Genomic DNA, 27,937 nt, shown 5'->3' on the forward strand with positions numbered 1-27,937 from the left:
CTTGCTTTGAAGTTATACTTCTAATGGAGAAAACTTATATTTTATGATCACATGATCTAATAGTTGAATCAAAACTGAATAGGAATGTTCCTATCTTGCATTGGGGCAAAGGTACTGAGTTCTTTCTAAGAGCCTCGGTAGGATAGTGCCAGGGGAAGCACATTCAAATATTTTGAGACCATTTCTTCTTCCACAATATTTAATTTATTAAGAGAAGGACTGGGGAAAGAGGAAGGAAAAAAAAGTTTAAGTTTACATTACATCCTGACTAAACTAGATCCTAGAGAGCCAGTTTAGTGTAGTGGTTAAGACATCAGGCTAGAAACCAGGAGACTGGGAGACCATGAGGTCTAGTCCCAGCTTAGATGCAAAGCCAGCTCCGTGACTTTGGGCCAGTCATTCTCTCTCAGCCCTAGGAAGGAGGCAAGAAAACTGCAAGGACTTGCCCAGACAGTTGCCAGGAGTCAAGACAGACTTGTTACCTCTTGGGGTAACAAAAGATAACCTTCTGTGAAATTACAGTGTTTTTGCAGCTCAGGTTGGAAATTCCAGTGGTATAACAGTATTAACTGTGATTATTTGTTAAGGCAGAGATTTAATAGTTAGAATGCAGGTTCTGGATGCAATGAGAAAGGAAAGACAGCCTGAGCCGAGTATAATGCCTAACCCATAACTCAGCACGTGGCTGTTGTTGTTGTTGTTGTTGCTGTTATTAAATTAAGAATTTATTTGTTTAAAGAACAGAAGAAATAGTGGTATAAAAAGAAAAGAAGGTGGAAAAATGCAGTGGATAAAGAATGAAATATTAATAAATAAAGGATTAACAAGTATCATAAAATTTAAAATACATTATTTCATTATTTTTTTCCATTTAAAAATATGGAACATTTCATGAATATGTGTGGCTTCCTGGTGCAGAGACCACACTAATCTTATCTGCATCATTCCAATTTTTTTATATATGCTGCCAAAGCAAGCACAGAATGATTGTTATTTTGATGACCTATTAACATCCTCTGGTAACTTACAAAGTGAATTGGCTATCACACTACTATCATCTCACATCACCAGAAACATATTTGATAATTAAAATTCACATGTTCACCAGTACATATGAGGGCAGAAAAGCACCATCTATTTTATATTTTATTTTATTTTATTTTATTTTATTTTATTTTATTTTATTTTATTTTATTTTATTTTATTTTATTTTATTTTATTTTATTTTATTTTATTTTATTTTATTTTATTTTATTTTATTTTATTTTATTTTATTTTATTTTATTATTTATTGTATATTTTTTATATTTTTTTATATTTTTTATATTATTTTTCTATTTAAAAGCAAACTTTTAATTCAATTTGATTAGATATCCCAAGTTAGCATTAAAAAGTGAGCAATTCCTTGCCTGTTGCTGCTGGAAGCATTCCTCTTCAACATTTAAAGGATGTGCAAGGTTGTGTCTCTATGAGTGTTTGTGAGACAGATTTTCAGATCTGAGTGAGTAGAAAAGGCCTGTCTCATTTTGACAAAAATCTGCAGGGAAGGGCATGAAGGGTAAGGAAAGAATGAAAACAGGAAGAGTAAAATGCAAACGTAACTAGTTTGCCAGTGAGTCAAATTTTAGAGGATTATGTTCTTAATCTTGACATTCAAAGGAGACATCCTGTGATGCTGTAAATGTTCAACAGGATTAATCAGAGAGACTGCAGAGACTATAAATGCAACCCAACCTTTCTTCAATCTGCTCGTTTTTTCAGGGACCTCTGAAGAACTTGCATAGTGGATTTGGAGCTTCGCTCTCATTAGGCACACACAGAGACATGCACAAACAGGTATAATGATGTTTAGATATAAAAATAAATAATGCCCCCACCCCCACCCCCCAATGCAACTAGGCACCTTTTGCACAAGAGAAATAAAAAAATCTGTGGACTTCAGTCTGAAAGCTGAAGAGCCCAAGAGAGAAATACAGGTTGGTTGGTTGGTTTCAAACATATCTCTCTGTATACTAACAGCTGAAGTGCATGGCCAAGAGAGCAGGATCATATCAGACTTCAGTTAAGAAGGAGTAATCTCCACGTTAAAATTAAATCCCAGAGTAATATAAATTTATATGCAATATAAATAAATGCATAAATATAAATATAAATATGTATGCCAGACAAACACCTTCCACACTGACCTTCTCCATGATAAGCTAACTATCATTTTCCTCAATAAATAAATGAATCAGTATAATGCTTTTGACTAATTTATTTAATTGGGTTCTCTTTATCTAGCTTTAGGATTTGTGTGGAGAACAGATCACCTTGTAGGTCATATTTATGCAACAATATTGAAAATTCAAAAGGGTTCACAAACTTTTAAGCACCACTGTAAGTCCTTTGTAAACATGATGGAACCTGATTGTTCATTCAAGGCCAAACACCATTTAAAAGCCCAAAAACATGTTGTATTAATGTAGAGCATAGTTTGTAACTGCTTGCTTATTGTTTTGAGAATATTGTCCTGTACTACAATATTCAGGTTTTAGTATAAAAAGGATATACAGTATATAGCTCAAAGTGATTAAAAATCTGATGTTTTATTTATTAAGCAGATATTTCTGTGTTTATCATTTAATCATAAGCTTTGAATTTAAGTATGTCAATGTAGCATAGTTGGACATTATCTATTATCCACAATTAGTTGGTTATTATCTATTCTCCACTGTTAGGTTACAAGATAGTTAAGCCTCAATGGCAATGACCTGGAAGTATTATCTGATACTTAATAATAGCCTTCTGTCCTTGTCTGTCCTTTCTGAAAATAATTGGAAGACATGAATTTTTAAGAGCTCCAACTATTGTTCAGCTAATGATCCAACTGCACCTATGTGTGGTGACCAGTAACCTTGCCTTTTCCTCCCCAAGTCAGAGGAGTGGTCACTCCATTGAGTATTCATTTGGAAGCATTAGAGAGCACCAATTTCATTAGGGAGAATAAAAAAGAAGAATGGCCCTAGAAAGTACAGTAAAGCATGGAAACCTTTGCAACTGGTTATGTTTACATAACATACCATGTAGCCTGCTCAGGTCAGCCCTCCATCCTTCCAAGGTTGGTAAAATGAGTGCCCAGCTCACTAGGGGAAAGGTAATTATGACTGGGTAAGGTGATGGCAAACCACCCCGCTCTATAGTCTGCCAAGAAAATGTTGCAAAAGTGGCGTCCCCCCAAAGGGTCAGACATGACTTTGTGCTTGCACAGGGGACCTTTCACCTTTCATGTTTATAAGACTCATAATCTAGGGAAACTTCATATGGCACCACCTGTAATATATATTTTGAGCAACCCCCGTTTTAAAATGTAACTCATTCTCTGACATGTACATTCTCTGATGCAGGCTTCCTAAATGCAAATTTAACTGGTGTATGCTCTTTTTGAAAACAGTATTCCTGCCATTTGCATTCAGTTTTCAGTACCATGTTTTTTTTTTCCTTTTCTTTCCTGATTCTTTCTTTGTGGACCCCCACCCCCACCCCCACCCCCACCTCAAATCCAAGAAAGATTAATTTTAGCAGACTTCCAGCATTTGTGCTGGAGCAGTCTGGTGAATGTAGAATGTAAATCTTTGTTTCCAATGAATTTTGTGGCAGAATTCATTTAAAACCCTTGTTAGATTACTTTTTTTTACAAGCTGATGGACATGTTTTTTCTTGTATCTGTTGTGGCTTATACCCTGTGATACATGGATATCCTCTTTATCTCTTTATGTAATCATCCTCATCTTCCTTCTCTTCCTCTCTTTCTGCCACCACCTTCTCTATCTTCCTAGTTTCTTCCACACTACCAATTTTCTGGGAACATAGATGGATCAAAGTTACAGGACCTCTGAAATACGGCTAAAAGCTTTATGAAATCAGATAAAGTTGCATGTAGCGTGGAGAAGCAGAATAGCTATTCCATAGTTTCATCCTGCCCCTAATTCTTTCAAAAGTCCATTGAGTATATTTATGCTTTATCATCATACTTATTAAGCTAATTCAACAGCCATACCTGCCTGCCATATTTGCTTGAATATGAACGTATCTGTAAATATTGCATCAGTTTCAACCTGTGAAACCAAACCAATTTTCTTTCTGCCATATTACTTCCTTATAACATTGGATAGTGGCAGAACAATATTTAAATTTCCATACTTGGCATTTCATTATTTTCAACATCTGAAATAAAGAGAGGATCCACCTCTTAATTAGAAGAATGCACTTATCTAAATAGTTAACAAATTATTATTAATTTGATCTGCACATAATGGGACTGTCATCACATTCATTTAGTATTATTCTTGGGGAAAATATATGTAGCTATTAAAGAAATCCAAGGAAAAATCATTTCCTTCCATTTTAATTTTCACACACAAACATAGTTGTAATAATAACACTATGTGGAAATCTAGATTTGACATGCCTAGGAAATTATTGGTATATGAACCTCTTTATCATCTGCAGATCATCAGTTTTGGTAAGCCATGTAGCATTCTTCCATGTTTGATTTCCACAATTAGTTCAGGGAAATCCTGTTTACGCGAGCTACGACTGTCCTTTTACAGGCTGGAGGATAACAGTCAGGGACGCACATGGATTATCTTGCTGTGTAAAAAGGGAAGCCTAATGCCACTGTATAGTTGAGCTTTCTCCTTTCCACAAGGTTACATTTAGTGCCTGTACAAGTTGTGTGCATTTCTAACCTATAAATTTATAGGGGGCTAAAAGTGGATACGTATGCATCTAACAATTCCAAGTAGTACTGAATGTGGAAGCAAAACCATCCAGAGGAAAAATAACTGCAGTGGAACAGAAGGCATTTGCTTCTAATTGGAATCAAAAGATCCATATGTTTTCATCTTTGCTGGCTTATATCCTGAATCCCGATTTGCATAGACGGATTTGATAGTTTAAACCAGCTTTTAGATACCTGAGGTGGAGATAATGCAGACAGCTCAGACCTGCTTGCATTTTACCTTTTTTTGCACTTGAAGACAGTGGGTTCACCTTTGTACCTTTGGTGGAGATTAACATAAAAACTGCTCAGAAGCATTCCTGGAGAGCAAAATAAAAAGAAGGGCAGTAATGGCCCATTGGCACCTGTGCTTAATTACTTGGTTACGTATCATCAATTCATGAAGATGCAAGTACAAAGCCATTCAGGCTTACATGAGCAGTGGCAGAAGGGAAATGTTCATTTAGTTGCAGGTTCTTTCAGGAGTGAAGAATAAGCACTGACATCTGTATCTTCCACTTGCACTGCACTTCAGAAGATGCTTATTGAAATGTTGTGCTTGAAGGGGATTTTCAGCCATATTTCATTTCCTTCATTATCTGATCCTCCTTGAAAAAGGAAGTGGGGGGAACTCTCAGGAGCATGTCCCTAGAGGTAGTAGAGTGTTTGGCTAACATAGGTTGTGTTTTTAATGAGATGACAGTGGCAGGATATCTCTAGGTATTTGCAGAGAAGCTGCAATTGTAGAAGCTGTTATGCCAGTGCTAAGCACATAGGCCAGCCTTTGAAGAATAAATGGTGGCAGCCTATTCCTTGTCTATTTTGTTTCATTCTGGGTAATTGTTATATGGGTAAGAGGCAGATTTCAAGGCTAGAAGAGTGTGTGTGTGTGTGTGTGTGTGTTGCTTCCCTGTTTCACTGTAATTAGGAAATACATATTTATAGCAAGATGGAAATATTTCCCTTTATCTAACAGGAAGTCAACGAAGTTAGATTTCATGAATCTTTTCATTATTTTAAAACTATATTTTAAGGACAGTGTTGGCATTTCCTTAGGCTCATAATAATGAGATCTATAGGTTTCTCTAGAATAGGTCTGTGAAAAATGGAGAAGAAAGCAAAGCAACTACGCATATGCACACATGTTGAGACAGCTGGGAGCAGCTTCTGCAACATGTGGACAAGGCTTGCAAAAGACATAGCTGCTTTAATGATCCAAAAGAACAGCTTTGTCCATGTTCTTTGCAGTGAAAGGGTTTGCAGTTGTACTAATTCCATGTCAAGTTCAATTCCACGCCAGTCATTTCATTGCTTTTCAGGTCAGAGGGATTAAAATATGTTCTCAAGGAATGAAAACTGTCCCAAAAGGCAGGAACTGCCCCTTTTAACTTTTCAACATGATGCCATTGAGAAATGCACAAGTGTGATTTTCAGACTGGAAGACAGTGTTTCAATCAAGTTAGGTATCTCTGGCCAAGAATGAGCAATAGGCAGAGAAATCAGCACTGAGGATACATCTCTGTATGATCTGCAGATCAGCAAGGCTTTCCAGTTCTAGTTGCCTAACAAGAGTAACAATGAAAAATTGCCCATTTCTCCATTTAACTAATTTAGAAAAGAAAAATAAAAAGCTTTCAAAGAAAGAATTGTGAGCTTGTTTCTAGTTCTGCTCACAAATTCTTAAGATCTACTTAGAGATAACCTGTTCCTTGATTCTTAAATTGGCTTTTGAAACTGACTCTTTTTATTAATACATAAACTATTAATAAATAGTTTTAATTAATTTTTATTAATAAATAAACTAAAATAAACTTTATTATTAAAATAAATAAATTTTGTCAAAAATATTCTGACATAATAGGACAGAGAGAGAGAGAGAGAACACAATTATCAGTCAGATGCAACACAATAAAATCAGATAGGTTTTATTACTAGGAAGGATGGATACAAGTCCACCAGAGATTTCTCACACCTGGTCAGATCGTGTTGATGGGTTACTCAATAATTGTTAATAAAGTCTACTCATGTCTTATGAGTGCAGATGCTGGCCTTATTCTTAATGCCTGTACTTGCTGGATTTCCATGCTCAAAGCAATTTGTTTTCCCCATACAAATAGGCAATGGGCATCATGATTGGCAATATGAACATCATGATATCTAGGACATTGTCAAGTGATACTTGCAAGATTCCAAGATTACTTTTTCTTAAAAAGAAAAATAGAGAAAGGAAATAATGGCCAAAATAATTCATCATTATTGCACTTTTTTAGTTGAAATCTTGTAATATTTGGGAAAAGGACACCAGAATTTAATAGGAATCAAAACTTTGCAAGGTTTTCACTTCTGAAGTTTTGAATTGGTTTGGTCTGGTTTGGTTTATTTGCAAAGACCAGCATCTAAAAAGATCTATTTATTTTATTATTTACTTTGGTTTCCTGATGGCTCTGAATGGCTTATGATCAACTAATAAACATAGTGACAATTACACAGTATACAATAATCACAATTATATACAACCAACTCTTCAGAGAGAATAATTCACTTGTCTCCCAATGCTGAACACCCATTCCTTTTATGGCTCTTCAGAGGGCTTATGGAGAGGAGCATCTCTTCCACAGGAGGGGGCCATCATCAAAAAAGACTTGAAAAAGCTGGCACAGAAACATGTCATGAAACATGACACCCAGGAGATCCTACAGAACCAAGAGAGTACCATCCCAATCCCAGCAACAGTCACCAACAAGATGGTTTCCATCTCATACCCAAGCCTTAAAAAGGGTTCAGATAATCAATTTCATTATTTTTTTTCTTTTTTTTGGTAATTGAGGCCCCACCATCTTTTTAGCACTTTTCCCTTAAAAGGGATAGCTATATTAAGTGACAGCTTCTTATGGAGGTGATTTCTCACTGTCTCTTTCAAGGAAAGAGGCAAGCATCCTTTACTCAAGGATGAGTTCATCACACCCATGTGCAACCTCCCTTCAGCTCCTTGGCAACCTTTACTAACCTGGTAGACAGCAAAACAATCTACAGGTGGTAAGAGCTCATAGTACACTCATGCTCAAACCATTTCTAGATAACCTTGCAAGATGAGGTCTTTTTTTAATCTCAAAATGTGACCTTGTACAGTAAGGTGCTCCAATAAACAACAAGGATTTTGGACTGCATTTTCCAATGACTTTTGGATTCCTTCCTTCCTCCCTTCACCTGATCTCTTGATCATATGTTGTGTCAGGGAGCATCTACTTGGCATGTTTCTCCCAAGCTTTGCCTGCCTGTTAGAAGGGTGGGACCCTATGTGTCCCCATCAACCTCCTCATCTTCCATAGAATTCAAAATACTGTGGGAAAGCATATTCAGTATTTTTCTCTGTTGGCAGTTTTATTCTCCAGTAGATTATTATGGTGAGAGCCAGTTTGGTGTAGTGGTGAAGGCATCAGGCTAGAAACTGGGAGACTGAGTTCTAGTCCTGCCTTAGACACAAAGCTATCTGGGTGACCTTGGGCCAGTCACTCCCTCTCAGCCCTAAGAAGGAGGCAACGACAAACCACTTCTGAAAAACCTTGCCAAGAAAACTGACTCAAAGGCACAAAACAAACAAGATTATTATGTGGAAAGACTCAATCTTAAAGCAAAGCAAAAACAGCAACAACAGCAACAACAACAACAACAACATCCCCAAATTAAACCAACAAATTAAAAAGTACTTGAAATCTAAATAATTCTAGGCAGACCCTGAGCAATAACATGCTTAAAACCAGAAAGGTCATCTTGTGATCTTTCTGAGAAGTGGCTCACAAAATTTTATGCCACAATAAATCCATCCACCTTTAAAATGCCACATGGTTTTCCCTTGTAGTACAGTGTAGCTACTTGGTTACAGGTCATTTTTTTATGGATAATGATTGGAACATTTTAGACATGCTTAATACATGAGATTTCAGAGTCATCCAGCCACACTCTCAGTTGCTCCCATAACCTTTAAAGGCAGAAAGCTTCCGTGAATGTATCTGTAGCTTTTTTCCTGCAAATACCTGGGCTGTATGAGAGATTTCATGCAGGAAGCTGATGTCACTTGAACAACCTCAGTGGAAGTCTGTTTCAGCAGAACTTAACCAGATAACTCCCACGGCAAGCATTTATATGGAATCATGTCTGAACTTGGCTGCAGATTTTAAGCTCAGAACATTTCCACCTTGCCTGCCACATTCTTAATCACGTTAAGCTCTTCCCTGCCCCTTTAGAACACCAGCTTGCATTGCTGTGCTGCAACAATGATCAGAAAAGGCAACATATGATAAAATAAATTCTCATATCCATGATGGGTGTTGATATTTATTTATTTGTTAATCGCCCTTTGAGTTAGTCTTGACTCTATAAAAAGTTCCTGCAGTTTTCTTGGCAACATTTTGTGAAGTAGTTTGCCATTGTCTTCAGCCCAACCCACCTCACAGGTTGTTGTTGTGGGGAAAATAGGAGGAGGAAGGAGTATTAGGTATGTTCACTGCCTTGAGTTATTTATAAAACTAATAAAGGTGGGATAGAAAATAAATAAAATAAAATAAAATAAATAACTTCCTTGCCTATGACAGAACTCAACTCTCCCTGTTCTGTTCCTTAACCACTAGACCAAACTGACTGAATAGTCTCTATTTTTTTGATTCAGTGTTCCAAAATATTCAGAATTTACTCCTCTGCAAGTTTGAAGGGATGCTATCTAAGAAAATGTATGACCCAAGTTTGCCAAAAAATTCAAGGCTTAGAAACAAATCCATCTAGTGGGATTGTAAGGAAGTCATTTGTTTTGCTCTGAAAGGTCTGAAGGAAATTTTTACTTAATACATTACTCTTAAATTAATGTATCCATGAGTTGCTTTGCTTAGCTACTTGTCTCAATTAGACAGCTGAGACAGCAAAGCCGCCTTGCTGTAAGTCTTCATAAGCATATCGCTGTGAAACTGCCTAATTGAACATGCATCATAGATGGACAGAAGTAATTTCTGTACCTGTCCACTACTATATCTCTGGATGGTTTGCAGTACACAAGCTTTCTCAATGCTTTCTCACTCTCAGTAGTTTGCGAACAAGAAAATGAACTGTGTAACAAGTATGAAAAGATGCTGTTAAAATGAAGACTGCTTGCGGACTAATGCAGAGTGGAGTTTTTGTTTGTTTATTTGAAAGGACTGTGAATTCAGGTCAAAAACAACTTGTTTCACTCAGATTTTTTTTCTTCATTGTCTTTGGCACCTGATGTAGAAAGATGGTATATCTCAGTTTTCTAGGTTTTTTTTTTTTTTTTTTTAAGTACATCTATTATGGTGGTATTGTGTGATAGGCTGCATGAGTGAATGGTCCAATCATTCCAGATATAGTGTAATTTTCCATTTTATATCAGTTTGGACGTTCCACTGCTAATATAGTGTAATTTTCCATTTTATATCAGTTTGGACGTTCCACTGCTAATCATTCCAGTTTGCATATGTACATAGCCACATCACTCCTTTTTCTGCATTTGACTGAGGACTGCAGTGTTGTGACCTACATCAGAGTCAGAAGCAATTTTAGATTGATGATGGTCTGTCCGTCTGCAAGAGGCCATTTGATGTTGTCAGAAAGCATATGGGAATTGAGATCTCCCCCACTTCCCCGGAGACCTGAAATCTGTGCAGATAGATTTCCTGGATGAATTATAGAAGTTAGAAAGTGCTTGACCAATTCTGAAAGGAAACAAGCATGAGTCCCAAAATACAAAGTTAAGACTTAGTTTGGGCCCATTCCAGAAAGTGATGGGCAGATGAAGATGAAAACAATGGTGATTTCACAGTTGTTTTCATCCCCATCTGCCTGTCGCTTTCCAGAATGGGCCCAAACTAAGTCTTAACTTTGTATTTTGGGACTCACACTTGTTTCCTTTCAGAATTGGTCAAGCACTTTCTAACTTTTATAATTCATCCAGGTTATCCACAGTAACCACTTAATATGGCCAAAAAACAAGCTAATTTGAAATTGAAAAGCAACTTGCTTGTTGACTCTCTCTCTTGTTCGATGGTTACAATTGAATCTTTGACAGTTTTGGACCCTGAATAGCATTCAGGAAGGTTGGAAACTTGTGCGTTCCCAGATACTGAAGTATGATTCCCAATCACATCTGCCAGCAGGTAGTTCAGTAACATTTATAGTGCCACAAGTTACCCCTGGGGTATACATATAAAGATCAGTCATAGCATTTCTGAATTCAAGTTAATTCATGGTTACCCTTTTATCCTAAGCAAGTCACATAGCATGCCTTATTCTACCTGCCAGTTTCATATTGATCTTTCCTTCAGCAATATTATTTAGTCCTCCTTCCAAGCTTCAGGGGCAAGCCAAATTCTCATTATTTGGGGATTAATGTGTAGTGAGGTGTTTGGGCAGCTAATCTTTCTAAGAAAGAACAGAGGTTAGGCAAAGTGACGTATTTCCCCTGTATAGAGAAGTTGGTGGCCATACATTTCTTTTCCTGTTAAGCAGAAATCCCTTAATTAGTATCTAAGGCTTCTTTGCATCAAGTCCATTTTTTGGTTGTCAAACGGTGAGATAATTTGTCTAATCAAAAATGCAGCTTTTCTTCATGCAGCAACAGCATCAAATGCACTAGTCCTTAATTTCTGAGCAAGTGGAAAAAATGGTGTGTAATTGGTAAAAGGGAAAAAAAATGCTAACTTGATTACTACATAAGGATTAGTTCTTTCTGGAGCTTTTTCATTAGTGACAATGATTTATTTTCCTACACTTGTTCTGGGAATAATAAATCAGGTTCCCTAGGTCATCTTATACTACTGCAAATGACTGCAGTTGGGCATCTAAAAGGCACATACTTGGTTGTCTCCCCACACTGTTTTTGCACTTAAAATCAGGAGCCACTAATTCTTTTTGGCACACCTAATCCTCATTTATATGAAAATCCAGATAGAAATGAAAGTAAAGCATTAGCTGGATTGAAGAAAATATTAAGTCAATTATGCTCCTGCGAGATTTATACAAGCTAAAGTGAGTGTAAATTTGACTTGTCAAAAGAAATTTTACATGCATTAATCGCTCAGTAAAATCCATCGTATGTATTTAATTATGGACTGAGTTTTGAAGTGTCCCATTTCAGGCAGTACAGAAGAAGAGTTCTCTTAAGTGTCTTGCCACTCTTGTGAATTATACATATAAAAGACTCCATGTTTTCAAAATCTGAAGTGCCTCAGAAGAGTTTCCATGCATGTGCAGACTCATCCCTGAGAACATTCTTTCAATATGTATGTTGTCAAAGATTATGAGAAACTAAAGCGGTAGCTAAACAGCATTCTTCACAAAAATGCTGATATTCGATTAAGAATGTGGAATAAATAACATCTATTCTTTTTGTAAGTATTCTCACATTCATGCTGTTATATGGTTTGGTAGTATCTGAAATGTATCAAATCTGATATTTGCACTTTTGTGTAGGGTTATTATTATTTCATTTTGAGTTTAATAAAGCCAAAATTTTAAATGAATAGGGAGGATCAATTGTAGTCATAGGAAAAATCAGAATTCTATATGTCTCTGTGTGCAAAGAGAGAATAATGGAGAAAGTACCTTCAGCACAATTTAAATTTGATGGGAACATTAGAAAATCAAAAATAGACGCTCTCAAAAAATGTTCATATAGGCTTATGAAACCAACTTTTCTTTATGTATGCATTCATAAAGGTGGTTGACGTAAGAACATTTTATGATTTAGGAGAAAATGTGGCCCTGTCTGAGATTATCTGTTCGTAAGTATTTATCAAATGCGAGATATGAACTATTAAGTAAGTATTAGATTAGGAAGGGTCTAAAAGATGTTATACCGAAGATACTTAGGCTCCCCAAAATGGAAAGCTCTGTTGCATCAGATTCTGATGGAGTTCAAAGCTGGCAAACAATGATTTTACAATGGAGAAATGCATTAGTGAAATGCATTTTGTTTCACAAAATGTGAACATGGTGCCATACTAAACAAGCTTTGTAATCATTTGGAACTCCTTTTGCATCCTTGAACTAGTACTCTATCTACATCTGTAATTTAGTGAAAAAAAAAATGCATCCTTTGCCTCAGATAATGATTTAGAGGTACCAAGAAAGACATTTCAAGGGATGCTTGAAAGTTTTTTTCGAAAGTTCTAGATCCAGCAAAGGGCAAGGTAATAGGTTAGCTAAAACAGAATCACATTACAGATTCTTTTAACACAGAAAATGTGTGTGTAAAGTGTGAGTATGCAACCAAACCCACATAAACACATATACAGTTGCACTAAGATTTGATTCCCAAGGACATTCTTTTTCAAGAGAAACCCTTTGTGCTTCTTAAAATAAAAAAAGTGCGTGAAACAACTATTCTACTCAGAAAAAAACAAACAAAATAAAAAGGTCTGTGTGATTGATACATAATGGGTTTCTGTAAGTGGAGTTTCCAAAGCAGTTTTTATAAAGCATCCATTTTTTTTTCTTTATCAAAAGTTTCTTCAGAATGTGAACAATACCTATTGCACATCTATCTTCCCCCCCCCCCATTTTCTGATGAAGAAAGTATATCTGAGTAAAATGTCATCTTCCTTTTTTCCTCATGGCTTACATAGCTCAATGATAAAGCACATGTTTTGAAAGTAGGGTCCTGTGCCTGAGCGAACAGAAGCATCCAGTACGAACCCCAGTGATGTCAAAACGGTTTTGGGTACATCATAACTTAATTGCAAAAATAATGCACTTTATGTACTTGCATCATTCTGTATCATGATGCAAGATGACACATATGTAGTATTGTGTGATGATGTCATGACACGGGTGATGTCACTCCCCCATCTCCCTCAGCCCCACTATGGATATCCATACATCTCAAGTTCAGGTGCTTGAGATGAAACATTCCAAATTTCTCAGGACTTTAGTTTTAGCATTTGCAAGTTTTCCCAATTCATTATTGAAACTTGATTTGAAGTATTCTTAAATAGTCCTCTTACCCCCCTATTCAGATCCTTTTTCAACATCCTTGGCTCCAGGGGTTGATGTTTCAGTCTGGAAAAGCACACACATAACTTTGGTATGCATCTGTGTTTCCTCCTCTTGCTTTGAGAACCCTTTTTGGATTACTAGCTGGTCTGACTATTTTTTTTTCTTTGTGAATAACCATCAGACAATGACTGCAAAGAGCTTTTTTCACTGTACTAAAGGACAAATGAATCAGTATGAAATTACCGTAGTGTACGGGACTTTTTCTCCTATTTAATCATTTTTAATCACACCATTATTTTTTAGATGAAAATATGCTATTCCTACATAAAAATATAAAGCTGGTCAAAAGGGGACTGGCCCTACCTTTAGATGGAGAATAATGAAATAATCGAATAGGGTATACACATTTTTAAATGATTTGGGAAAAAAAAAGTTGTTTCAATCACATATATTCTCTGTTAAAGCAACTTTTTTTTTTTTTCCCCTCAAGATTCCACATGAGCTTTGAAAAAATGGTGCCACTGCTTTAAGAGTTTACTTAACTTCCACAAGTGGCTTCCTTAAAGCAGTAGTTAGCTTAGGCTCTTGTTGAAGCCTGAAAAATGAAGGGCTGTTTTTATGGGGAAAAAAAGAAAAACCAGAACATAGAGGTGAAAAACATAAAGGTGAAACGTTTGCACAAGGTCTAAATGTCTTCTGAATCATTTTCGAAGTGGGCACAGCTCTACTATGATATTTCCGGTTGGGTACTTGAGCATGGAGACTTGCTTTAAGCACAAGGGAAAACAGTGGCCTTTACAGAAGGTCCAAAAAAGATACAGAATTAGGTTTCAAGATTCTGCTTTGATGTATTTGTACCAAAAATACCTCATCAGGAATATTCAGCCCAGTTCAAATAGAAGCCAAGTGAATGAATTTATTTTACCATATTAGGAGCTTCCAGACTGAGATCATCCTCTTAGATGCTCTTTGAACAGTAAAGCATACTGATTGATTAGGGTCAGTTCAAATAAGAACTATGATGACAGAGAAGAGGTTAGAGAGAAAGAGAAAAGAACTTATTAGAATTCACTTTTAGAGAGAGGGAAGCTGGTGTTGAGAGATGGGATAAAGCCTGTTAATGTGCTACTCTAAAACAATTGTTTCATTGTGATGATGTAGTTCAGAAATATCAACAGCAGGTTGTTAGTTTGAGAAGATGGTAACTGTATGATCACATTTGATTTAATACATCCAGATTACAAATTTAGAAACTGATCGTATTTGAAAACCATATTTAAAATATTTGTATTTTACACTTATCTCTCTCTTTTTCTTTGAGGATACTTTGACTCCAAGAACATAATGATCTTATTGCATATCCTAATATAATGTCAAAATGAGAGGAATTTGGAGCACAGTCTCCAGAAATTATTATCCCTGTGAAAGATTTTAATCCAATTAAAGGGAAGAATCCCTAGTTAGCAACCAAGAAAGGTGGTGGTGGGGAGGCATTTATCCCCATAATGTCTCATTCCACTAGGAAATGATGCATCTGTATTTGACTGGGGGGGGGGGGGATGTAGATGCTTGGAAAAAATTACTCATCCACCTATCCATCTGTGAATCAGTCTATCTATCCATCCATGCATCCATCACATAGCAAACTATTACTGTATTTATACCAAAGGAAGATGATTCTGAATTTAAGATGATTCCTTTATAGATTACTTGAATAAGGTAGATAAAGTGACGGGGAAGGACCTATCTCTGCCCAGCTTTCTAGTCCACTAGAGTTGCCAAATCCATTGAAACCAATTCTGGAGACTCTTTGTTCCTCCAATAAATGTGTATCTGTGATGAATATTTATGCACACATATATGCAGATGTGTGGTTATATAATTAATGCATACACTGGCAATAGGCACCACTATACAAAAGGAAAGGGTTTAAGGAAAAAGAAAATATGTTAATATTAACTAATTTAATAGCCCATGAAATGTAATCAATTGCCTATAAAAACGGTTGTTCATTTGAGAAATTAATTGATCTGTCATTTATATATACGCATATGAATTGTTATCTTCCACACAGAATTCTCTTGCATCTGTGTAGACCCAAATATACACATTCAGATGCATGGAAAATGTAATTGATCTGATACAGAATTGTTTAAAGTTGAAAGTACTGTGTGTACAACAACAAAACTGAACAACTACTATAATAATTTATTTTATTTATTTATCCATCAAATCTATTCCCCACCCATCGCACTCAGGAGAGCGACTGCTATATTATTACTATAATAATATCAAAAATAAATTAAAGAACAAGGGCATACCTTCTGATAGAGGCTCTGGAAATCTCAGAACAGCAAACACATATTTTAGCTTGTGTAATTTGGAATAAGCTCCATTGAGTTTAATGACAATATTTGTCTACATGGCTGTGCTGAAATTAGATTTCGCTAACTCGCTGCACTCCTTATAAGAAGGGTAGAAACTGAAAAGAGATCCTTGGGTATTGAAACTTGGTTTCTTCTTTCTGTTTGCAACAATGAAAGAAGTTGATAGTAACTTTGGGTTGGGCTACCCAAAGCTGTAATAAACCCTTTTGAATTCAGTGGTTTTTAATCTTCCCACAGTGGATAGTAGAATGTCTTCAGAAGGCAGCATTTCTATCATGAAAGGTTCCACCCATTGAGGATCCTCATTTTCCAAGGTTCTTATTTGTATGGAGAACCTCCACAGATAGAGGAAGTTCTGCATTGCATATATTTATTCGTCATACATGAAGATCAACAAGAGGAGAACAGAGTTAGTGTATTCATACTACAGAAGTACCTCCTACTTCTGTAGTATGAATGTAGTACCCACTATATTCATTCTGTAGTAGAAATGAAGTACCCACTCCCTTACTTTCAACATTATCCTGTAATACATTTCTAGGAATTATTTCAGCAGTAATTATGATTATTTTCTTTTGTGTAAACTGAGTTGTGCAAAATTGTTCCTTGTGGTTTCCATAAGTAAGGGTTACTGCATTTGAATGAGAAATATTATCTGTTTCACTATTATCCAGGTTGGTTTTATAATCAGAAATCTAAAGACAAGGGTGCTGAAGCAAAACAACTCCTTTCTAAGTGCCCCATGGATTTACTGGGGTGGAGGAGCAAACCAGAACCCCAAAGCTTCGTTCTGAAGTTGGATATGGTCCTTGCCAAAATGTCTAAAACATCTACCACCTACAATGTCTAGAATTTCATTAATCACAGGCAGCCATGGATTCCTTTCCTAGTCCCCAATTTTGCCCCACATTTGCCTTCTTGGTTTGAACATTTGTAGGATTTACACATCATCAGAACAGGCTTCCATTTGTGATTGTAATAGGAACAACTGAGAGGCCATAATTACAGAAGGTATGTTTCCTCTCCACTGATACCAATCAGAGGCACAAGCACCTACTTAAGACTTAAAATCAAAAGAAGCCTTCAAGCACTTCGTCAGACTCACAAATGTTATTAAAAGGCATAAGCTTTCATGAGGTACAGTTCACTTCATCAGATGCAATTAAGTGGTTAAATCAGTGGTGATATAGTATTTACATTGGGATGAGGTGGGGGAAGGAAGGAGGGGAAGATAGGATGGTTATGCAGATACAGGTTATTAGTTTAATCACTCCATTGCATCTGATGAAACAAGCTGTAGTTTACAAAAGCTTCTGCCTTGCAATAAACTTGTAATTCCTTAGTCTGAAAAGTACTGCCAGACTTTTTTTGGCTATCATTGACTCTTTTTGGCTATCATAGACTAGCATAGTTCCTCTCCTACAATACCTGATCAAAGCTTAATCTCAGTTGATTTAAGATACAGTTGATTTAAGACAAATCGGTTTATTTAAGAACCTGCTTAACCATTTGCTGAAATCAAAGAAACTCAAATGTGCTTCTGGTTCCCAGGATCTTGTCCATCTGTTCTTGTGGTACACTCACATGGGCCATTTGAAAAAAATAAAAAATCTCCAGCTACAAAATGAACTGTAACTTTTCCATTATACACTCAAAATTTATTTTGGAGTTTTTTTAGGTTATGTCTGTGTTTAACCAGGCAAATCCAGCTGTGCCCAAGTTCAAAATAGCACAAAGGAGGCTCCAGATCTCCTTATATGGTAATGGAAACTCAAAAATTCTCTTGGAATTGAAATAACTAAACTGTCCAATGGATGTCATAATCCCTAACTTTCTCATTTGACTTTGAAGTGTAGAAAATGTCCCATTAGAGTGGTTCTTGAACTTTTCACTTAATATACCGTGACAAATGCCAGTTGGTTCCCTTTAACATGTTTATGGACTGGATGACAATGTTGTGTTTCTCAACTCATTACTTTTAAGAATATGTGGGGTTTTTTTCCTTAAATTATTACTGGAATTGCTCTGAAAGGTCAGAATAGAGGGAGTGAGCATTCCAAATGTACTTCAAAAATGTGAATACTTGAGCTGGCATACAAAACATGCACTAGAATAATGCACACATACACACTGACACATGCAGATGCACTGTTCTCAGAGGGCAAGCAGGACCTGAAATGTAAAACAGAAACACTCCAATCTAATACATCATTATATCTGCCCCACATGTAACATTCCTGTGTGTAAAAATGAACTCATGATGCTGTATTTAATTAATAGTAGAAATATTACATTCATGGAACGTTGACTGAATGTAATATTTCTAGACTGAAAATTAGAATTAAGACTGTATAGCTTTGTTAAAGAACCAAAAATAAATAATATGCAGGGCTGTTGCAGAAATAAAAAGCTGATTTCTCAAGTACCATTCAGCTGATACTGACTACTGCATGCAGATAATTAAAAGGCTGTTCTGTTTAACTGCCTGTTTTGGCAGGGCACACATTCAGCTAATATGTTTTCTATGAACTTTTATTCCAAGCTTATAGAAGATGACAGTTCTCAGCTGATCTTGGCTGATACTCAAAAGCTAATACAAGGGTAATACTAGGATAGGAGATTGCTAGGAAATTCTTTAAACAGTAGGCAAGAGTGGGAAGTCAAGAAAACATCCTGGAAGAAGGAAGTCACTTAGGCATTGCTGCGAGGAAAACTCCTTAGAGATTAGTAGCCACCAGGAGTGGAGAATAATTTCAGGGAGACTATTTTTTTTTAATTTAATTTAATTATTTTTAACACCTATATAGAAATTTGTTTTGTTGTTTATTCGTTTAGTCGCTTCCAACTCTTTGTGACTTCATGGACCAGCCCACACCAGAGCCTCCTGTCGGTCGTCAACACCCCCAGCTCCCCCAGGGACGAGTCTGTCACCTTAGAATATCATCCATCCACCTTGACCTTGGTCAGCCCCTCTTCCTTTTGCCCTCCACTCTCCCTAGCATCAGCAACTTCTCCAGGGTGTCCTGTCTTCTCATTGTGTGGCCAAAGTATTTCAGTTTTGCCTTGAATATCATTCCCTCAAGTGAGCAGTCTGGCTTTATTTCCTGGAGGATGGACTGGTTTGATCTTCTGGCAGTCCAAGGGACTCTCAGAATTTTCCTCCAACAACACAGTTCCAAAGCATCTATCTTCCTTCTCTCAGCCTTCCTTATGGTCCAGCTCTTGCAGCCATATGTTACTACGGGGAACACCATTGCTTTAACTATGCGGACCTTTGTTGTCAGTGTGATGTCTCTGCTCTTAACTATTTTATTGAGATTTGTCATTGCTCTTCTCCCAAGGATTAAGCGTCTTCTGATTTCCTGACTGCAGTCAGCATCTGCAGTAATCCTCGCACCTAGAAATACAAAGTCATTCACTGCTTCTACATTATCTCCCTCTATTTGCCAGTTATCAATCAAGCTGGTTGCCATAATCTTGGTTTTTTTGAGGTTTAGCTGCAAGCCAGCTTTTGCACTTTCTTCTTTCACCTTCATCATAAGGCTCCTCAGTTCCCCTTTGCTTTCAGCCATCAAAGTGGTATCATCTGCATATCTGAGAGTGTTAATGTTTCTTCCAGAGATTTTAACTCCAGCCTTGGATTCCTCAAGCCCAGCTTGTCGCATGATGTGTTCTGCATACAAGTTGAATAGGTAGGGTGAGAGTATACAGCCCTGCCGTACTCCTTTCCCAATCTTAAACCAGTCTGTTGTTCCGTGGTCTGTTCTTACTGTTGCTACTTGGTCGTTATACAGATTCTTCAGGAGGCATACAAGATCACTTGGTATCCCTATACCACTAAGAACTTGCCACAAATTGTTATGGTCCACACAGTCAAAGGCTTTAGAATAGTCAATGAAACAGAAATAGATGTTTTTCTGAAACTCCCTGGCTTTTTCCATTATCCAGTGGATATTGGCAATTTGGTCCCTAGTTCCTCTGCCTTTTCTAAACCCAGCTTGTATATCTGGCAATTCTCGCTCCATGAATTGCTGAAGTCTACCTTGCAGGATCTTCAGCATTACCTTACTGGCATGTGAAATGAGTACCACTGTTCGATAGTTTGAACATTCTTTACTGTTTCCTTTTTTTGGTATGGGGATATAAGTTGATTTTTTTCTAATCTGATGGCCATTCTTGTGTTTTCCAAATTTGCTGGCTTATAGCATGCATTACCTTGACAGCATCATCTTGCAAGATTTTGAACAGTTCAGCTGGGATGCCGTCATCTCCTGCTGCCTTGTTATTAGCAATGCTTCTTAAGGCCCATTCAACCTCACTCTTCAGGATGTCTGGCTCTAGCTCACTGACCACACCGTCAAAGCTACCCCCAATATTGTTATCCTTCCTATACAGGTCTTCTGTATATTCTTGCCACCTTTTCTTGATCTCTTCTTCTTCTGTTAGGTCCTTGCCATCTTTGTTTTTGATCATACCCATTTTTGCCTGGAATTTACCTCCAGTGTTTCTAATTTTGTGGAAGAGGTCTCTTGTCCTTCCTATTCCATTGTCTTCTTCCACTTCCATGCATTGCTTGTTCAGATATAATTCCTTATCTCTTCTGGATAACCTCTGGAATTTTGCATTTAATTGGGCATATCTCCCCCTATCACTGTTGCCTTTTGCTTTCCTTCTTTCTTGGGCTACTTCTTGTGTCTCAGCAGACAGCCATTTTGCCTTCTTGGTTTTTTCTTTCTTTGGGATGTATTTTGTTGCCACCTTCTGAACAATGTTGCGAACTTCTGTCCATAGTTCTTCCAGGACCCTATCCACTAAGTCCAGTCCCTTAAATCGATTCTTCACCTCCACTGCATATTCCTTAGGAATATTAGTGAGCTCATATCTAGCTGATCTGTGGGTCTTCCCTAATCTCTTGAGTCTGATCCTAAATTGTGCAAGAAGAAGTTTGTGATCTGAACTACAGTCAGTTCCAGGTCTTGTTTTTACCAACTGTATAGATGTCCCCCACCTTTGGCTGCAAAGGATGTAGTCAATCTGATTTCGGTGTTGTCCATCTGGTGAAGTCCATGTATAAAGCCGTCTCTTAGGTTGTTGGAAGAGAGTGTTTGTTATGCAGAGTGAGTTGTCTTGGCAAAATTCTATCAGCCTGTGTCCTGCTTTGTTTTGTTCTCCCAGGCCATGCTTACCTGTAATTCCAGGTGTCGTGACTGCCCACCTTAGCATTCCAGTCTCCTGTGATGAAAATAACATCTCTTTTAGGCGTGTTGTCCAGTAGGTGCTGCAGATCCTCATAGAACTGCTCTACTTCAGCTTCTTCAGCATCTGTGGTTGGGGCGTATATTTGGATCACTGTGATGTTAGATGGCTTGCCCTGAATTCGAATTGAGATCATTCTGTCGTTTTTTGGATTGTATCCAAGCACTGCTTTAGCCACTTTACTATTAATTATGAAGGCTACTCCATTTCTTCTGTGGTGCTCTTGTCCACAGTAGTACATCTGGTGGTCATTTGATGTGAAGTGGCCCATTCCAGTCCATTTCAGTTCACTGATGCCCAAAATATCTATCTTTAATCTTGACATCTCGCCAATAACCACATTCAATTTGCCCTGGCTCATAGATCTTACCTTCCAGGTTCCAATGTTGTGTTGATCCTTAGAACATCGGATTCGCCGTTCACCACCAGCACCGTCGGCCGCTAGCTGTCCTTTCGGCTTTGAGCTAGCTGCGTCATCACGTCTGAGGCTAGTTGAACTCAACCTCTGTTCCTCCCCAGTAGCATTTTGACCATCTTCCGACCTGGGGGTCTCATCTTCCAATGGTATACCGACATATCTCTGGTTGTACTGATCTATTTAGTTTTCACGGCAATAATACTGGGGTGGGTTGCCATTACCTTCCCCAGGGATCGCATTTAGTCTGACCTCTCTGTCATGACCTTCCCGTCTTGGGTGGCCCTTCACGGTTTAGCTCATGGCATCATTGAGGTGCTCAAGCTCCAGCACCACAACAAGGTAACGATCCTTTGCCGAAGATAGAACTTTGTAGCTGTTGAAAAAAAAAAAAAAAACATAGGGGAAAAGGCAGGGAAACTGTTTTCATTTTATAATGTATAGAGTGTGGTGAAGGAATTCATCACTCCTTTTAATTATTTCAAAGCTTTGTGCATGCACAAAAATTCACAGCTGTTTGCAGAAATAACTTCCACTTCTGCAGTGCATCCAGGAATGTCTAGGTGATCCTACTACACTTCAGAGCCATTCCAGAAGCATCTAGGAGGAGACTTCTCTCTGGTACAAGCACAGAAAATGCAAGACTACTGAAACTTCTCTAGTGCTGATCTATCTCAGATTCCACCTGGAGAGAGTATTGTGCTCAAATTCTCCTAGGGAACTGTGGTAGAATTCCTAGATAGCTAAAGCAAAGAAATAATGCAGAAGGGAGAGGCAACCGATACCAGCCACTCTAGAAATCTCGCTGGATTAAATAAAGTAAGTCAGAAAATCATTAACAGAGAATGAATGCCAAGCAGAGGTAGAAAGATACAGATAGCTCTTCAAGGATGGAAAGAAGTTCTCCTTCATCTTCTTAGAGACGCTGTAAAAATAGACTGTCCTTGGGTCTGTCGCTTTCTTGTCTTTTCTCTGACAATATCTCAGAAGGAGAACAAAGCCCTTGCTGTACAACAATATGGCAATATTGAGTAGATTGTGTGCAACTTCAAATGCTTGGGGGTAAAATTGTTGAGTGTCACAGAACATAGGAGGGTGTTCATTATGATCTTTGCAGTGGGGGAGGATTGTCACTAATATTTCATCTCCTCTTTTGAGCATTAATTCTGAAAATGCCATCCATGAAAAATTGAATTAATGTTCAGTGAGGTTACCTGAGGTTGTGATTTAGCCAGATTAGAGCCTTCCAATAATTCGGTGTTGTATGGGAAAGGTTGGCTTTGAGGATTATGAGGGGCAAAAACTATTTCTATCATCACAATAATGGCTGCAGCTCCACAGAGGTAAGTGCTACAATAAATACTTGACCTGCTAACAAAGTTATGAACACCTCTGAGTATTTCAATTTCATTGATTTGGCCTTTTCCCAACTCCCTTTCCCAGAAAATGAGTAATATCAGTGAACTGTTAGTATAATTAATTGTGTAAGTGTTTGAAACATATTGCTGGAGGAGTAGTTGAATAAGGCAGCTGAACTTCATATAAGTAGGCCAGATACCATAATATTGGAAAGAGTAGCTGAATGGACTATAGGTTGATAGAAAGAAAGAAAGAAAGAAAGAAAGAAAGAAAGAAAGAAAGAAAGAAAGAAAGAAAGAAAGAAAGAAAGAAAGAAAATTCAACTTTTTTTTTTTAAATTGCCAGATGGAGACATTATATACTTATTTGAAGTATAATGTGTTTTATATTTCTGAAAATCCTTATTACCAAAATATCTCTTGTACTATATCAAAAAGAAATGACTAATAGCAGGAAACAACAACAATAAAAAAGCCCTTAAGATTAGAAAATTAATAACATTGGTGATAGTTGTCTTTGGAAATGGTGTTCACTCATGCTAGTTAATGAAACACCTGAGAATATCTGAGAATATGGTAAGTTTGCTATAAGACAGAAAACAGAACTAAATCTGGGGGCTATTCAGATGAACTGTGAAAGAGATAACAGAAGGAGTACACACCTTTAGCATGAAGCCTCAACGTTTGAATCATCTTGTATGCCACTGCACTTTGTCTAAATTTGAAGGATATTTTCAACATGCATTTCATATATATCTATTTGTCAGGTTTCTAGGCTGCCCAATTCCAAATGTCTCTAGGTAGCTTCAGAAGCTCAAAGCCCCCAAAAGTGTAAAACAATACATAGCTAATTGAAAAAACATCACTGGCTTATGGAGGGAGACCACCAGACATCACAACGTATTTCCACTGCACCCAACACTAAAAAGGCCGGGTCCAAACATCCAGCTGCAGCCTGGGGACACAAGCAATTTTTAAAGATCAATTGAAGGCAGGCCAGGTGGGACCATAAACATCTCCAAGGGGATGCTGTTTGAAAGGGCAGGTGCAGGGATGGAGAAGGCCCATCTCCTGGGTCTCACCATTGTGTAATTGAAGAGGCCCAGAGCAGGCTAACCTTGTCAGAGTGAATGTAAAGGCAGAAGGTTTCCTCAGTTGCTTGTGTGCTAAGTCTGCACAATTTAAAAGCTTCATTATAAGTAGCAGTGTTACAAACCTGTTGTGGACTCAGATAGGAAAGTAGTTTTGATCAGTTGGTGGTAAGCAGGTTTGGAATTATCACTAATTCATTTACTGCCAGTGCTCCACATAGTCTTGAAGTCTATTACTACTCTCTCTTATTTCTTGTTTCCAGAGGCCAGGAATACTACAGAGCCCTAAAGCCAGAGGTGGATATGGAAAATGCTCCTAGGGACCAGCAGGACATTTTAGTAGTGGAAAAAAACCTGGCATTCCAGTGACAACTTGTATCTTTCCTGAGCTTATTAGTGGAAAGGATGCTTGGCAAATGGCATGCCACTGTAGTCCTAGTAGTGGCTGAGAGAGAGAGAGGGAAAAAAAATCTTTTAAGACTAAGGAATCTTAGAAACTGGGAGACTGGGAGTTCTAGTCCTGCCTTAGGCATGAAGCCAGCTGGGTGATCTTGGGCCAGTCACTCTCTCTCAGCCCTAGGAAGTAGACAATGGCAAACCACTTCTGAAATCTTGCCAAGAAAACTGCAGGGACTTGTCCAGGCAATCACCAGAAGTCAACACTGACTCAAAGGGACCAAAAAAAAAAAAAAGACTAAGGAGTACTTGCCTCTTCCACTGCCAGTTTTCTGTGCCCCTAAATAAGTTTCTGGACATTAGGAAAGGTCACGTGACAGTACATTAATTTCAGTATTTCAAGTCCAATGCTGTTAGAACCTTTGGATGTCTTCTACACATTTTTTTTCAGAATGAGTACAGTAGTGGACCATGTCTTCAGCATGAAAGGATGAATGCCCATTGTGGTTCTTCTGATTGTCTTTCTTTTCTCCTCTATACTGGGGGTGGGGGTGGGGGGTTGTTAGCACTCAAATTGGGTATGTATCTTTGTCCACTGAATGCACTTTTTTGTGCATTGAATGCACATTTTTGTTAGGAAGCTGCCTTTGGAAGCTGGAACATAACTTGTGTATACAGTTATGTTTCCCCAAGAAGAATACATTTTTATTAACTTGCTTCATGAATATTTGCTTTTTTGAACCAACATTCACAATATGTATATTCTCCTTCTTTTTATTGGTAGAATGCATTGCAAAATTTGAGAAATCTAAATTTTTAAGTATCACTGATTTCCAGTTTGTGTATTGGATATAAATGTTATACATTCACATTAACTCCCCCCCCCACCCGCCAATAATTATAGAAATTCTTATGTACCTTAGCAAGCAGAAGTCTCTGGTCACAAGGCCCCAAAGACACAGACATCATTTCATTCCAGTTTACAGAAATCTTAGTTTTCCTCCCAGATGTTACATTAACAGCACACTCCTTCCTTCCTTCCTTCCTTCCTCCCTCCCCCCTCCCTTCTTTTTCTTTCTTGGACATTCATGTTTTGGTTTGTACATGTGAGAGAGCAGTGACACAAGTGACTGACAGTGCTTGTTTGCTCATGACTAACACATCTTGAAGAAAATATGCAGAGGCTTCATCTTTGCAATTATGGAAAGTAGGAAAGTTGAAATGTGTCTCAAAACAAGTGTTGAGTCAGGGTGATCAAGCTGACAGTTTCATAATCAGTTGTCATCTTGAATTGATGTTAAAAGACATTATTTCAAGGATTTGAATATTTTGATCAGAGTTGGGGATGATGAATTTTATATGATTAATCTGGACTGAACAAGGTGATAGTAAACTTAACTGCATCCATTAAGAAGGAGAAGTGTAGAGTAATGAATTCTAAATTACCAGACAAGGAAAAAAAAGAAAAGGGGGGAAGAAAACTATAATAATAATGTGGCCAGAGAATATAGAACTGTATAGAATATATATAGCTAAAGACCAGAATTCTGAAATATAATAGATTCATATATATATACAGTATATGAAGTATCAGGGCCTGAAGGAGGAACTAGAGAGGATGTGGAAAGTGAAGGCCAAAGTGGTCCCAGTGGTGGTAGGGGCACTTGGGGCTATGACCCCCAAACTGGGAGAGCGGCTCCAGCAGATCCCAGGAGCAACATCAGAGTGCAGTGCAGTGCAGTGCTAGGAACAGCTGAGTTTCTGCACAGAACCCTCAAACTCCCAGGCCTCTGGTAGAGGACCCGAGGTTGAGGAAGACACACATCACCCATAGGGGTGAGAAGGGCATTTATGCACACACACACACACACGCACAAATTAAAATATCTATTTCAAAAACTGTTTGGAAGGAAATATCATTACTCAAATTTTCCTAGGCAGGACTTATGCCTACACTATAATGTTCAGAAAATAAAAGCCTGGCTGGGAGGTATTGTCAGATTAAGCAGAACTGTTTCTTAAGATTTAAAATACAACATTACGCTCATTAGGTCTCTAAAGTTTTTGCCTCATTTCTGTAAGTGAAAATATGCTTGCTATGTGCATATAATTTACCTGACAAGAGATTGTTACCTAAATTAATCATTTTAGCACACTTATCTGAAAACATATTCCCTTGTACTTTATAACTGAAGCTAGAAGCAAGTATTTCATCCACAGCTGTCCATGCTTCACCTATATCTTGATTTAAAATTTTGCAAGGTTAACATTAACTGTAGACATTTAATTTCAAGTCAGTTATCCACAGCTTGGATCTCTCTAGTTTAGAGTAATTATTCCGAAGAAATGAGTTGGCCAGAAATAGATTTGCTGCTGGGGAACAACAGAACAACCATTGCTAAATATTGCTCCTTAGACTGATTTCTGTTTTTACATCAAGGAATTGGCACAGTAGATGGATGAATCTCTTCAGCTTTTCAGATTTTTTAGAGTGATTCTGATAGAGGGGGAAAATATTTGAATTAAAATGAGCAAAACATTATGAAAACAAGCATTTTTGGATAACCATTGCTACCTGATAGAATTTCTGGAATTTTATCTACCCATAGCTTTGGAGGACATTTCTATTTCCAAGTAGGAATTTGCTTCAATAGTTGATTGAAAGACTCTTAAATTAGATCAGTATATTCCATTTTGACAACAAAAAAGGGAGAATATGTTACAGAAAGGTAGCAATTATATTATTTTGAATAATAATCAGATTTGCTATCTGTGATAGCTGTTTGAAGAGCAACATAAATCACATTTCAATTGCCTAGATGTTTCTGTGATTGAAAACAGGCTGCCTGTTCTTTTTATTTCTTTTAAGAAATGGTCCTTTTAGAAACATCATTGCTCAATTTCTGTTGCATTTAATTATGTTCTATTCTTTAATAAAACTTAGTTTGGGAAAGAAGGAGTATGTATAGTATATAACTTTCCTCTTTTTTGGACTAAAATATTTCCATTAAGCTTATGTTCTTTTTCCTGTGTGAAATGATAATAAACACAGCGCAAAAATCTGATGTGATATTTCTTCCCAAAATAGCATACTTGATAAAGATTTGGAATATTTTTACAGTATTATTAAATGCTAGCATATAATGAAGTTTGAGAACTTTTGGTGTTCAGGTTAACATACGTAAATTATTAAAACTGAAGAAAAGAGAGAAAAGATTAGCATGATTTTCCATTTCCCCCCCCCAAGTCCTGGTGGTAGGGTTGTCTGGAGG

At 37.4% G+C, this 27,937-nt stretch overlaps 1 protein-coding gene and 1 non-coding gene across 2 annotated transcripts in view; one reads left to right on the forward strand and one right to left on the reverse strand.

The window, feature by feature from the left end:
- PCDH7 (protocadherin 7) overlaps window positions 1-27,937 on the forward strand; it is a 419,387-nt gene that overhangs the window by 354,129 nt on the left and 37,321 nt on the right. The window lies entirely within an intron of this gene.
- On the reverse strand, window positions 874-980 carry LOC134502479 (U6 spliceosomal RNA). Its single transcript, XR_010068444.1, has one exon. It is a non-coding gene; the product is annotated as a U6 spliceosomal RNA (small nuclear RNA).

The sequence above is a fragment of the Candoia aspera genome, chromosome 8, assembly GCF_035149785.1.
Source record: "Candoia aspera isolate rCanAsp1 chromosome 8, rCanAsp1.hap2, whole genome shotgun sequence".
NCBI lineage: Eukaryota > Metazoa > Chordata > Lepidosauria > Squamata > Boidae > Candoia > Candoia aspera.